The following is a 12134-nucleotide window of genomic DNA, read 5'->3' as shown; positions in this document are numbered from 1 at the left end:
CTCCTCCAAATACCATACCAGGCTTATGCAATCCACAATAACTTACATGATGTTACTGAAGGTTTTGAGAGAGATGATAATAGAGCATACCCAGTGAGAAATGGGTGGTGGAATCCACGTGGAACCCACGTGGAAATGTAACGTGGATACCACGTGTTTTTGGTCGTGGAATCAACGTGGAACCCACGTGGAAATTTGGTGGAAAAATTAAAACAGCAGTAGGTGCTGTCCTAAAACCATTAAAACCTCAACCACTCTATAGCTAAACCTTCTATATATGTGTCTACGATTTTTCATGTGCTCTCATGGCTGCCTTTCCACGAATTATATAAAAATAGAATGTGCGATACATTTTCACATAACTAGCGTGGTTTCAGGATGACAAATGACGCAATGTCACACCAGAGAGTTAAGTTCCACAAATTAGAAATTCTGTTCACCATTTTATGCTAATCACCACAAATCCACTTGAAATCAACGTGGATTCCACGTGGGTCCAACCACTCAATATCCACCACCACCAAATATCCACCACTCAACGTGGATTCCACGTGGGTTCCACGTGGACTCCACCACCCATTTCTCACTGGGTAAGTGCCCTCATAATTGATCTCATCAAAAGGAAGGGGATAATGTGCACATTTTAGCCTTTAAAACATTGCTTGATTCCACATGTGATGGGGACATGTGTGTGCTTCATGTAAATACCACTGATGCATGATCCATAGAAATAGCCTTCTTTCCCAATTAACTGGGGACTGGATTCTACTAGCATTCTGTCAATGTGGCCCCGTTAGCAAACTGCGTCTTTTTGAACATCAGTAGGTTTTCCATTTTTGCTTTGACTTGTCCCCCTCTGCAGCCTGATGGCAACTTTACCCTGGTGTGGTGTATCCTGCCCTTCTGAAACTACCATTTTTCCAAATTTTCTTCTCAACCAACCTTCTATTGCCTTTATTATTGGTTTCTCATCATATATGGTACATGCACTGGCATGCAGTCTGTGAGATCATTGATGTCAAATTATAGTTCTATTCGGTACTCTCAATTGGCCCAATTACTTTCACCCTCTAACTAATCTATTGGCAGCAAATGGATGTGTGCCACTGTTATGGATATCCCTCCTGACACTTGAAAATATTGCAGTACTTGCTCTCCTGACTTGCTTCCTGATGGTGTTGGAAGAAAATACTGTTAAATTGTGCTACTGGAGTTATAGTTTCACAAAGGAGCACAAGTATTTGATGAAAATACTGGAGAAAATGTCAAATCACATTTGGGCGATCGATATTCCTCATTTTCAAACTTTTGGGGAGAATTGGCACTGTAAGTTTTAAAATTCTAGCTCCTAGATGTGCGGCTCGGAGCTTGGCTTGCCCTCTCGTCCGTGCTTGCATGAAGAAACCATTCTTCTAATTTCCTCAATTAAGAGCTTGTTTCTTATTAATGGCGATAATTTTCTTACTTTTCCGCATCGGCTGGAAATGTATTTGTGGTCACTTATGGTATTGAGGTCGTGTGGATCGGTTGGAAAAGTCCGCTAGAAATCTGAAAATATCTTCAAAAATATTTTATTAATTTCTTTTTTCTTTTTCCACTATTATGGTTAAATTGCTGACGTAATTCCTTCCATTCGCCAGATTTTTTACATTTATCTTTCATAATTATCTTGTTTATAATATTTTTTCCTAATAATAGCCGTGCATATTTTATAATCGCCAGATGAATTAGTGTTAAAATTTAAAAATGAGATAAATAGCTCAGCAATTTCGCTTATGGGCATATTTTACCCCAAGAAAACAAGTTTCTCTTGACTAAATCATCAAAAGACGAATTCTCATCCTTACGTTATACTTATTTCGGTTTTAAAGTGGACGACCTTTTACTTTAAAAGCGAATACATACACATACTTGCATATTGTGACGAAAAGCCTCGTCACGGCTCATTCTGCGTCCGCGTCCTTTTCCCTATTCATGTTGGCGCGCGGCAGTAGCAAGCGATGAGCGACCTTCTTTTTTCTTTTTGTCGTTTGCTATCATTTTAGTATGTCTTTTGTTGTTTAATTGGGTGTATAAGGCCCGATATTGTGTGAACTCGGGTCGATTCCGGAGAAAGCGGTGGTTGATTCCGCTAAAAAGGACGGAGACCAGAGGTGACCGTTCCGAGGTGGGGCAGTAAGACGGGGCCGCTGCAGACGTGGGCTACGGCATCTTGGAGGTCGGAGAACGCGACTAGGGGGAAGGCGTGCCGGAGAGGAGAGCGTGGAGTGCAGTCGAGGAACTAGAAAAGTATCCTCGCCTTCGTCAAGACATCACGACAACGTCCAAGGATCCGCGGGATGTGGTTCCCCGCGGTTGACGCATCGTGATTCGGCGACCAGGATTCGGACCCGCCGTTTGACACTTAAGTACTCTAAACCCTCTCCCGGGACGGGGAAATAATCCCGATCCTCCCCCGCTCCAGCCAGCCCATGCGCCCTCGAAGAAACCCCCTCAGTGTGCACGTGTGTCATCCTAATAACCCAGTGGTTTCGTAGATAAACTCACGTCACTCTTTCCCGGTCTAAAGACCATCTAAATTTGAATCACGTTTCTCCCGTTCACGTCAATCCATTAGGATAGACGTCAGCCTGATTTTGATAGAACAGAACGTGGAGCCTGTAATATTTTCGAGTAAAGCAACGAACATTACCTATAATTGTCTTTGAGGTGCAGTGGTTTTTGTCGCAACTCGAGCAAGATAACGAGTGCCCGAGTCATATCAATTCTTGAGATATTCAGTGTTATTTTTGTCCATTTCTGTTCATTTATCCCAGTAGTCATCTCATCCCTCATTTATTAGATGTAAGATTTCTTTCTTTTTGTTTCTGGCATATTTGCTTCGTTTTTTGCAAGTGTATCATTTATGTCTCGCCTAAGTCAGCATCACCTTCCATCCCTCATTAGTGTTTAAGGACAAAAGTGTTCGTTTTCTTTTCATTGAATAAATTGTGTATGATATTCAAACGCTGTGTACGAGGTCATTCATCTCCTTGCTGCGCCATTGCATTCAAAGCTCTGAGTTCCCATTTGGCCGCGAGCCCCAGAACCCGCGAAAACTTAAGAACTTGGATCGTAATCTCAGTTCGACGATGCACGGCGAGTGGGCGTGAATCGTTACAATATATATGTATGTATCACGAGAGACTTTTTTGCGTGAATAAAAAATAATGGATATATAAATTACTTATCCAAATCCGAGCTTTTTTGGCATAGTATTTTTTTTTTCAATCCCGAGTGCAAATTTTCCGTGGTGTCTTATCCGCGAAGGGTTTGAGCTATAGGCACCTTTCCTGTGAATTCATGATGATGCGTTTTTTCGATTTGAATGTGCGCCATTTATGGCAGTTATGTCATTTGATTTTTTTTGGCGTCAGAAAATGTAAGGAAAACTCTCAGTTTTGTTGTATTTTACCTTTTTAGCTAACTCGTTGTATAGGAAGTACCTTCCTTCCTGCATTAATTTTATAATTTGATACTCCAGCTTTTTTATCTCTCAGAATTTCCTTAGAGCCTTAGGTTGGTACAAATAAAAATAATTTTAGCTAAAAAAACCGATCACGATATAATTTGCTCTACGTTTTTCATTGTATAAATATTAGAACTGCACGATGTAATTAATGTTTTTTGCTGGAAAGACGTCTTAGTTGAATGCGATTGTTCTGATTATCCACTCCGGCACGAGCGGCGTAGTTATGTCGTTTGCCGAGGTAGTTGATGTGTGTGCTTTGTGTCATTGCGGCGGCAGAAAGACGACGTGTTTATATGCGCAGCCACTACTTCCTGAGATCCCCATGTGTAAGCGAGGACACTTGAGTACACGCTGATCCGCGAATTACTTCTCAAGAGAACAAACCGCCATCGCGGCGCATTTGTAAAGAAATTTGCACGAACACATTGTAACCACCTGTCTCAGAGGGAGAGATAATTATTTTTCAAATTCGCGAAAAAATTTCCGCAAGATATAGTATGCGAAATAAGAGACAGGAATGATACAAACGCAATTTAATATTGAATTTAGTAGTAGTAGAGAATTTTTAAGGGCATTAAATAATTAACTCTTTTGGTGCCAACCGATTTCCTAGGTACCATGCTAAAAGTGCAGTGGCATTTTTGTTGATTTTACAGTAAATTGGGAAGAAAATTATGTCTCAAAAACAACTAAAGTTAGGTATATAGATTCAAAAACTTTAGGAAACATTAATTATATGTGGTATTGCCTTTCTGATGGATATTTGACGAAGTTTGGTGATATGATTTAATTTTTATAATTCGAAGAAAATAGTGAATTTATTTAAATATACTGGGATTAGCCGCGGTGATAACTTTTACGGAGTCACCCGCAATGCACAAATTGTGTGAAAATCCACGGAGGAAAAATCATTAATAATTCCACAGGGGAGAATGACGCCTCGGTAGCTTAACTGGCTAAAGCATTCGGCCGGAAATCGAGGGATCCGGGTTCGAACACAGCCACCTAGAGAGAAGGCCCGTTCACAGGCGTGTGACGTCACTCACTGTAGTGCTACCGCCAAAGCATGGCAGAACTGAAGTAGTCGTGGTACTGTCTGCGACGGTGGTTTAGCCGCCGTAATGAATAGATAATTGATAACTAATTTACTCCGTCAATAAGAAAATAGTCAGCGGGTTCCGAGAAAATACTGACACCCATAAATTTTTCAATCTGAAGTTATTCGTTAATATTGCGTCTAATCCACGTATCATATAACCTCGCTATTCTCCAGGAAAAAATAACTATTTATAACTGATTCATAAATTGTCGTTGTGAACTAGAAGTACTACATAACAAGATTTTCTTCCGCGTCAGCTTGTTTGTAGACAACAGTTTCGCTGGCTATCCTGCCAGCCCGCGGAAGAAAACCCTAATTTCTTTCTGGCAGAGTAAAAGGTGTTCACACAAGGTTCCAAATTAATCTGTTAATTAAGAGTAAATTATTCTGTATTTTGACACTGAATTAGATATGCCCATGGGAAAGCCAGCAAAACTGTTGTCTGAAAACAAGCTGACGCGAAAGAAAACCCTGAAGAAATGCAGAGATCAAACCATCGCCGCGGAAACCTACGTTCTAATACTGTATAACAAGATTAAAATCTGAAATAACTTTCCAGAAAAGGCTCTTTGCATCCAAAGAGACTTTATTCTTCAACACAAAAGCGTCTCGAAATACAATTCCATTAAGTGGTGATGTCGAGTATTTGATTAAACCTGGTTGCATTCTATATACTTTCCTTGGGTAAATAATTTCTTTCTGGCAGAGTACATAAAAGGTGTTTACAAAAGGTCCCAAATGGATCTATTAATTAAGAGTAAATTCTTTTTTATTTTGACACTGAATTAGACATGCCCATGGGCTATGAAAATCTTACCCTAGAGCCTGAAGAAATAGGATTTTCAATGATAATTATTTGTGAAATATGAGATCTTTGACACATCTGCTATTATTACGCTCGAATGCATCAAAATGCAAGCCAAAATTTACGTATAGTTCAGTCTCGGATAATAAAATGTACCCGTCCCAGGCGCTTAAGTATTTGAAATATTATTTGGGATGAGCAAATAGGTTTCAATGTCACTTCAGTACATGAATCAATCTAATAAAAAATCTGAAAGTCCTGCCAAATCATCAGCATAAACATTTGTATAAAGAACACGACACCTCTCAAATCACACCTCAGATCTTACTTAACATGCATGAAGTCCACAAGGAATTTTGGTGGCAGGAAAGAAAAAACACAAATAAAATACAAACATTTTATATTTTAATTAGTCAATCACAATAATACCTGCGATTTTCTCTTATTATCATGAACTAATTTGGTGAAACAAATACTGGTATTCTCTTTTGAACAAAAATTATTTAAAAGAGCAGTTGCAGAAGACATATTAACTTTCTTCAATAGTTTCTCCGACGAATGTCCATTGTCACATCATCCACTTACAAAAAACAAATCCACCATAGTCCAATATATCACTTCAACCACTATGCCATTCTGTCTTCTAGATGATAGTATGTTAACTACGAAGAAATGGCACCTTTCTCCAATCTGGGCACCTTTAATTCAACACGAATCATCTTCCCCATTTTCTCCCGCAAGGCCACAGATTTTTCTCTGATGTTACTCGCTGTGAAGTGGAGCTCACGCAACTAAAATTAATAAATAAGAAAATACCATGTAAATTACTACGTAGTTATTTCATTTCCAATTTCAGGCATTTCTGCATGAGAAATATATCTAATAACTTGGCCAGTAAATACAGGAGATCATTATATACCTTAACGATTTTTTTATTTAAAACTGGAGCATGAGATAATTTCAAATTATGAAAGCCGGGCACAGATAAATAACGGTTCATTGCACCACTTGTAAGAGAAAAACGCACATTTCCATTCACGGTGGTTCATACACACAAATAACATATACGTTACTGACGAGACTCATGAATTTCTCATGATTACATACTTTCCATGCAATTTATCAAGTATCGTTGGTCTTATGTTTTTCATTGATTGTGCGTGGGCACTGGCAATGATAGTTGACTTAGGATTCTACAGATGTCATAATCCTGATTGAATATATTTACGTTATTATACAGTTCGATTATTTCTTTAAAAATCTATTTGTATGTAGTAAAAAATATTATTTTACTGCACATAACTAATATAAATATAAATTAATTAGATAAAACGCCTTTCAAGGTAAAAATAAAATTCAATAAGCGAAAAATGTGGAATAAACGTTTTTTATTCGACGTTTTAAAACGTCTATTTGAAAATAATGTTTTTATCCCATAAAAATGTATAGGAAAAATTTTGGGAAGATCACTTTTCAAATAAAATCATACTAGAGCAGATGTAGATGCTAAATTGATGCTCAAAATGGAAGGAAAGAAAGTATTTTTACTATCGGTGGCTTATTAGCCAAGTAAGTCTAAAAAGTAGTTAGCAAAGTTTGAGTTACTGAGCGATTTGTGTTATGGAATCAAAATTAAGTCTTATGAATTGAGGGAAATATTAAAATAAGGGATTGTGATAGGAAGAAGTATTTAACCTAATCTGAATGAAATGAGGAGTACAAGAAGTTGTGGTTTTTTATGAATTAATATAATATTCAAATTTGCCCTTTGCAATTAAGAAGTACCCTATGGCATTACTTTGATATCGGATTACTGAACGATGGGTTAAAAGGTTTAACATAGGATTTGTACCGTAGAGTAGTAGTTTCATTTGGTATACTAGTTCCCTATTTCGGGGGGAAAAAAACAGGTCTCTCTGGTAGATTTGCTCTTCAAGGTTCGGGGAGGATCAAAATAACCGTAGAGGATTGAATTCAAAGGGCGAGGATCTAGAAAGGGAGCGGTTTTGTGAACTACGGTACGAGTGTTCATAGTTCCATTCCCAATCTCTTCAAACGCACTTCGAGAAGCGTGGTAGTTTCCTTGTCCTTTGGTGCGGTGCAGGTAAATTTTCTTAATTGCGAAACGCTCCGCTGGAACTCTGCTGCGAATACGTCTTTTGGGCGAAGGCGTAATCTCGAGCGCGTGTTTTTCCTCCGGATCAGACCGCGGCAGCGTTACCCGGAAGCGATTTTCATCGCCAGGTTGAAAGCTTTACGCGAAGGTGTGGGTGTGTGTGTGTGTGTTTGTAAGGAAGGTTGGGTGTGTGTTAGCGGTATTTTTTTTTGTTTTGAGGAGGGTTGGAACCCCCCGGATGCTTAATCAATTCCTCGAATCCTCCCTCGCGAAATACCGCGCTCTTGATTCCTCTCAGAACTCTCTCCGCTGCTCAGCTCTTAATCTTCGCGTTTAATCGCCGCGTCCCATCTTACCCTTATATCACCTTTACCACACCTTAGCCCTTTTCTTATGAGGAACGCTCCTCTTCCTCCATCCGCTGCAAAATCTCTCCTTTTGCGACCTTTCCCTCCGCAATATTTCTCAGGATTGCTGGTTCCTTAAACAGGGAATAGCTAATGCTTAAGGTTTATTGGACGCCAATATTTGGATTAATTTCGACAGTCTTTTTCGGAGTAACAATTTTTTAGGGAGTAAATCTCCTCTTCAATTAATCCATAGCATGGAGCCTTCACTTTCTGTCGAAGTCAATTTATATGTTTTTTATTTTTTATTTCTTATCAACACGTAAAGTGAGTCGTTTTTCTTTACTTCGATGATTATTTTCGGAGAGACAATTTTTTTAATTGTAGGTAGTAAATATGCTTTCAATAACATAGTGGCATTGAAGTACTAGGAGCCTTTTTAATTTCTGTCAAAGTCGATTTTTCTGTTTTTATTTTTGCATTCCACTTCAACTTGTGTGGCGAGTCATCCTTCTTTATCAAGTAATGGTGATACGTTTTCACACAATTTAATATGCATTATTTACGCGTGACGAGCTGTGATTACTCATATCTCATGGAATAACTTTTGGGGTTCAATTTTTTACAAAATCATACAAGACCGGAAAGATGTTTGCGTAGAAAGACTCAGGGGAAACTCACTGCACTATTTAATTTATCTGTTGCACATCTTCTTTAACACCAGCATGTGCTTATAGTCATAGATACTTATTTATAACGTAATAGTGAATCATATTTATACAATTTTTTATTGCGGCACTTGAATTTGATGTTTTTAGGTATCTGAGAATCACACTTAGCGTGGGAGAGTTTTTCCTACGTAAGTAGCGAAAGATATTGCTGGGGATAGACTATTTAAAACATTTATTCATCCCACAATTTATTCGTTGTACTTTTTATTTGTGTCGTTGGTATTTATCAACATCACAATGTATCAATGTATGTAAATGTTACGTGCGTCAATTACGTTTACGTTCGAATTAACTGAGTTACTTGCTCATTTTGTATAATAGTCGTTAACTGGCCAATGAAGTTTCTACGGTGTTGATGGATTAAAAAAATCAGACTTTTCTATTCTTGAAAATACCGAGGTTACTCCGTGTAACAAATCAAATGCCCATACATTAGTCTTATTCTAGTCTCACTTAAAAAATGCACTAGCCCCCACTTGTGTCCTTTTTCACGTAAAGATGATGCTCAAACGATCAAAATCTCGGTCGTAACAATGCCAATTTAAGTTTTTTATGTGGAAGAGATACTTAAATTATTCGATATTATGGCAGTGGAATTTCATATTATATCGTCTGAGTCCTTGGAATTCATTCGCTAGGTACTTAAAAATGTATTACGATAACGATTACGTCTGGGTCGATTATTTGGAGCAATAAGTGTATGTACTTGATGAACCGGTAATAACGAAAATAATTCCAAACTCCAGTTATTCATGCTTACTTAAATTGCACATATTTATGGTGACCGAAGTTAACTTTTATTTTCAAAACTTATTTAAAGGGCAGTAGTGTTGATGGGTTCTTCTAGTCGGATTCTTCTGGTAAATATCAGGTTTTTTTCGATGTCAGACATTATTACTTGTTTTCGTTTTGGTTTCAGCAATGAAGAGAGATTTAAAATGCTATAAAACATGTAGAAAGCTTGAAAAAGTTTCCTTTATAGTTTTAATAATTTCTCTTTGCTAACGGCTTCCGGGTGCAGCATGCAATTTCTCTATTTATTAATGTTAATGTAACTATCGGTTAAGAGTGATGTAATGCTAGTCCACGTATCCCGAGTGTTCGTCTGAAGTGTAAGCTGTACTGAGTTAGTAGGTTTTAAGCTCACTTATCTTCGATTTATTCTATCTAGCGTACTGACTTAGTTGCTAAGATAGAGCTTACGACCCACCCATAACAACAAGTCGGGTATAAGATGTGATAAACTTTCTACACACGCCAATTAGAGATCAGCTTAGCTTTTACGACCTGACGTGAGATGCTTGTTGATTGTTTGGAAGTCGTTGCTCCTTAGTGATTTGTTGTTATGTAAGCTTTTAAGGTGTACTTAAGGAAGTTATTGTTGACAGAGGTTACATCCCCTTTCGCTCCAGATTTCATGAGCGACGGTGTAAGTTATGGGGACTTTCCTCTAGAGGAGATTGGCGTCGCTTTAGTCGCTTTCGTTCTACAGGATCATTGGTGGGCCTTAGAGAAGATGCTTCCGCAACCTTTTAAGAAATGAGAAATATTAAGTCCTATTTTTCCATTTTCCATAATATAAAGCTACTTCCATCGAACACCTCCACTTCTAAAATATGCATGGAAATAGAATATAGATTTTAGTTTATCTCTGTATGAAATCGTTCCAGGCTCGATGTGGTGGAAATACATCTATGATGAAATATTAGCGATAAATGGTAATGTCTACCCTTAAATATATAATTCCAATTTCGACCATGGTTTCGACATTATGCTATTTTCAACGTCTTTCCTTGAAAATGACGTAGAGTGTCGAAACCGTAGTCGGTAGTGAGGACTAAGTGAGGTTAAGTATTTAAGTGTGGAAATTACCATTTGTTGTTTATATTTTATACATTGTTTTGCTTGTATTGGGGGATTGTATTTACAACGTATAATAAAATGAAAAAATCAAGGGGGTGGCTATATCGTGAAAAATCACATTATGAAATCACTTTGTTGTTAACAATATTAAATTATTTAAATTTAGTAATACAAATAGTCTTTATTTCAAGACCTCTGAAATGAGACCTTGCATGTTTTTATGTCGCCCGTATTTCGGGAGATATGACGTTTGATTAGAAGACGTTTTATATTACAGTGTTGTATGCAATTTTTCTGTCGTATACTTTTGTACATTTCGTAAAAATGCAATATTATTTTCGTATAATAACAGTTTACAACATTGCAATATCTAGAAAATCGTTGCATGCATTAAAACAAGAGTTCGGGTTTTAGTTCTCTAATCAAGTGAAGACGATTTGTCACATATGGTCGGAATCGGTGGCTATATGGGCAGACATCTGATTGAATAACTCTGATATGTAAAATAAAAACTTGGCAGATTCCCTTAAGAAAGCTACCAGTATCGGTCGGGAAACGTTGGGGCAACCGAAAAATTGACGCGGCGACATAGCCCAAAAGTTTTTATTTAAAATGACGAGTACCCGCGAAAGTTTTAAGGAAGAATTAACTTAGATATATCGGGAATGGGAACCCTTTCACCGCACGGTTTTTTTCAGGAAGAACTTTAATTACACTTGTGAAAATCAATTGCCGAACTGGCGTGGTAACTTTATTTTCGCATTTGCCAAATCTCATTCGCCATATCAATCTAGTTTAGTTAGCAACAACGAAGTATGGCATATCTTACGAATAATAGTATTTGTTTCACTCTTAAGAAACATTTACGTCTGGTTCTTAGGTCGTGATCGTAAGCAATTTTAGCTGCTGTATTATGTTTCTGTACATGTATTTATTTTGGTATTTCTTTTGTCCAGGAGTAAAATAGTTCTCCATTCTCTTTTTAACTCTCCCATTAAAACTAAGCATCACATAAAAAATAAGTTGAGGTAATGACGTAACGGTGGAAGATGGTATAATTTTTTCGTTTTTAATCGGCATAAAAAATAATTCACTTTATTTTAGGCTCTATTGGGTCAATCCTTCCAAATATTATTTACCATAGTAAGTGTATGACATTTGAAAATTTTGTATTTTTTTTCCGGGAATTTGTGTGATATTTTTGTTACTTGCTCTCATTGAATGGTTGCTACTCTCGATTCTATAATTTTTGAGCTTCTCTCTTTCAAGTTCCACCTTTTTAAAAATTGCTACCGGGTAGGAAAATCATGTTGAAGAATGCTTCTAGCCAGGGTCGTTATTTAGTGGGAGTGAATATTTCTTGAGCCATATAAATTTTCTGACTCTTAGAAGCATAAAGAAAGATCTGAGGTTTTCCCGGCGTATGATGTTGTTGAAGTAATTCCGGGTTTCCCACCGGATGAGGTTCTCCATCTCTGCCGACGTTTCGATGGTCGTGTCGTCCATCGTCATCAGGGCTTGATGGGCGACACGACCATCGAAACGTCGGCAGAGATGGAGAACCTCATCCGGTGGGAAACCCGAAATAACATCCTAGAAGCATAAACATTACTAAAAACTGGGTAATGAATCTTTATGAATGAAGTATGTGTAATAGCATTT

The sequence above is a fragment of the Ischnura elegans genome, chromosome 6, assembly GCF_921293095.1.
Source record: "Ischnura elegans chromosome 6, ioIscEleg1.1, whole genome shotgun sequence".
Taxonomy (NCBI): domain Eukaryota; kingdom Metazoa; phylum Arthropoda; class Insecta; order Odonata; family Coenagrionidae; genus Ischnura; species Ischnura elegans.
The sequence above is the reverse complement of the archived record's forward strand: the minus strand, read 5'-3'. Positions refer to the sequence as shown.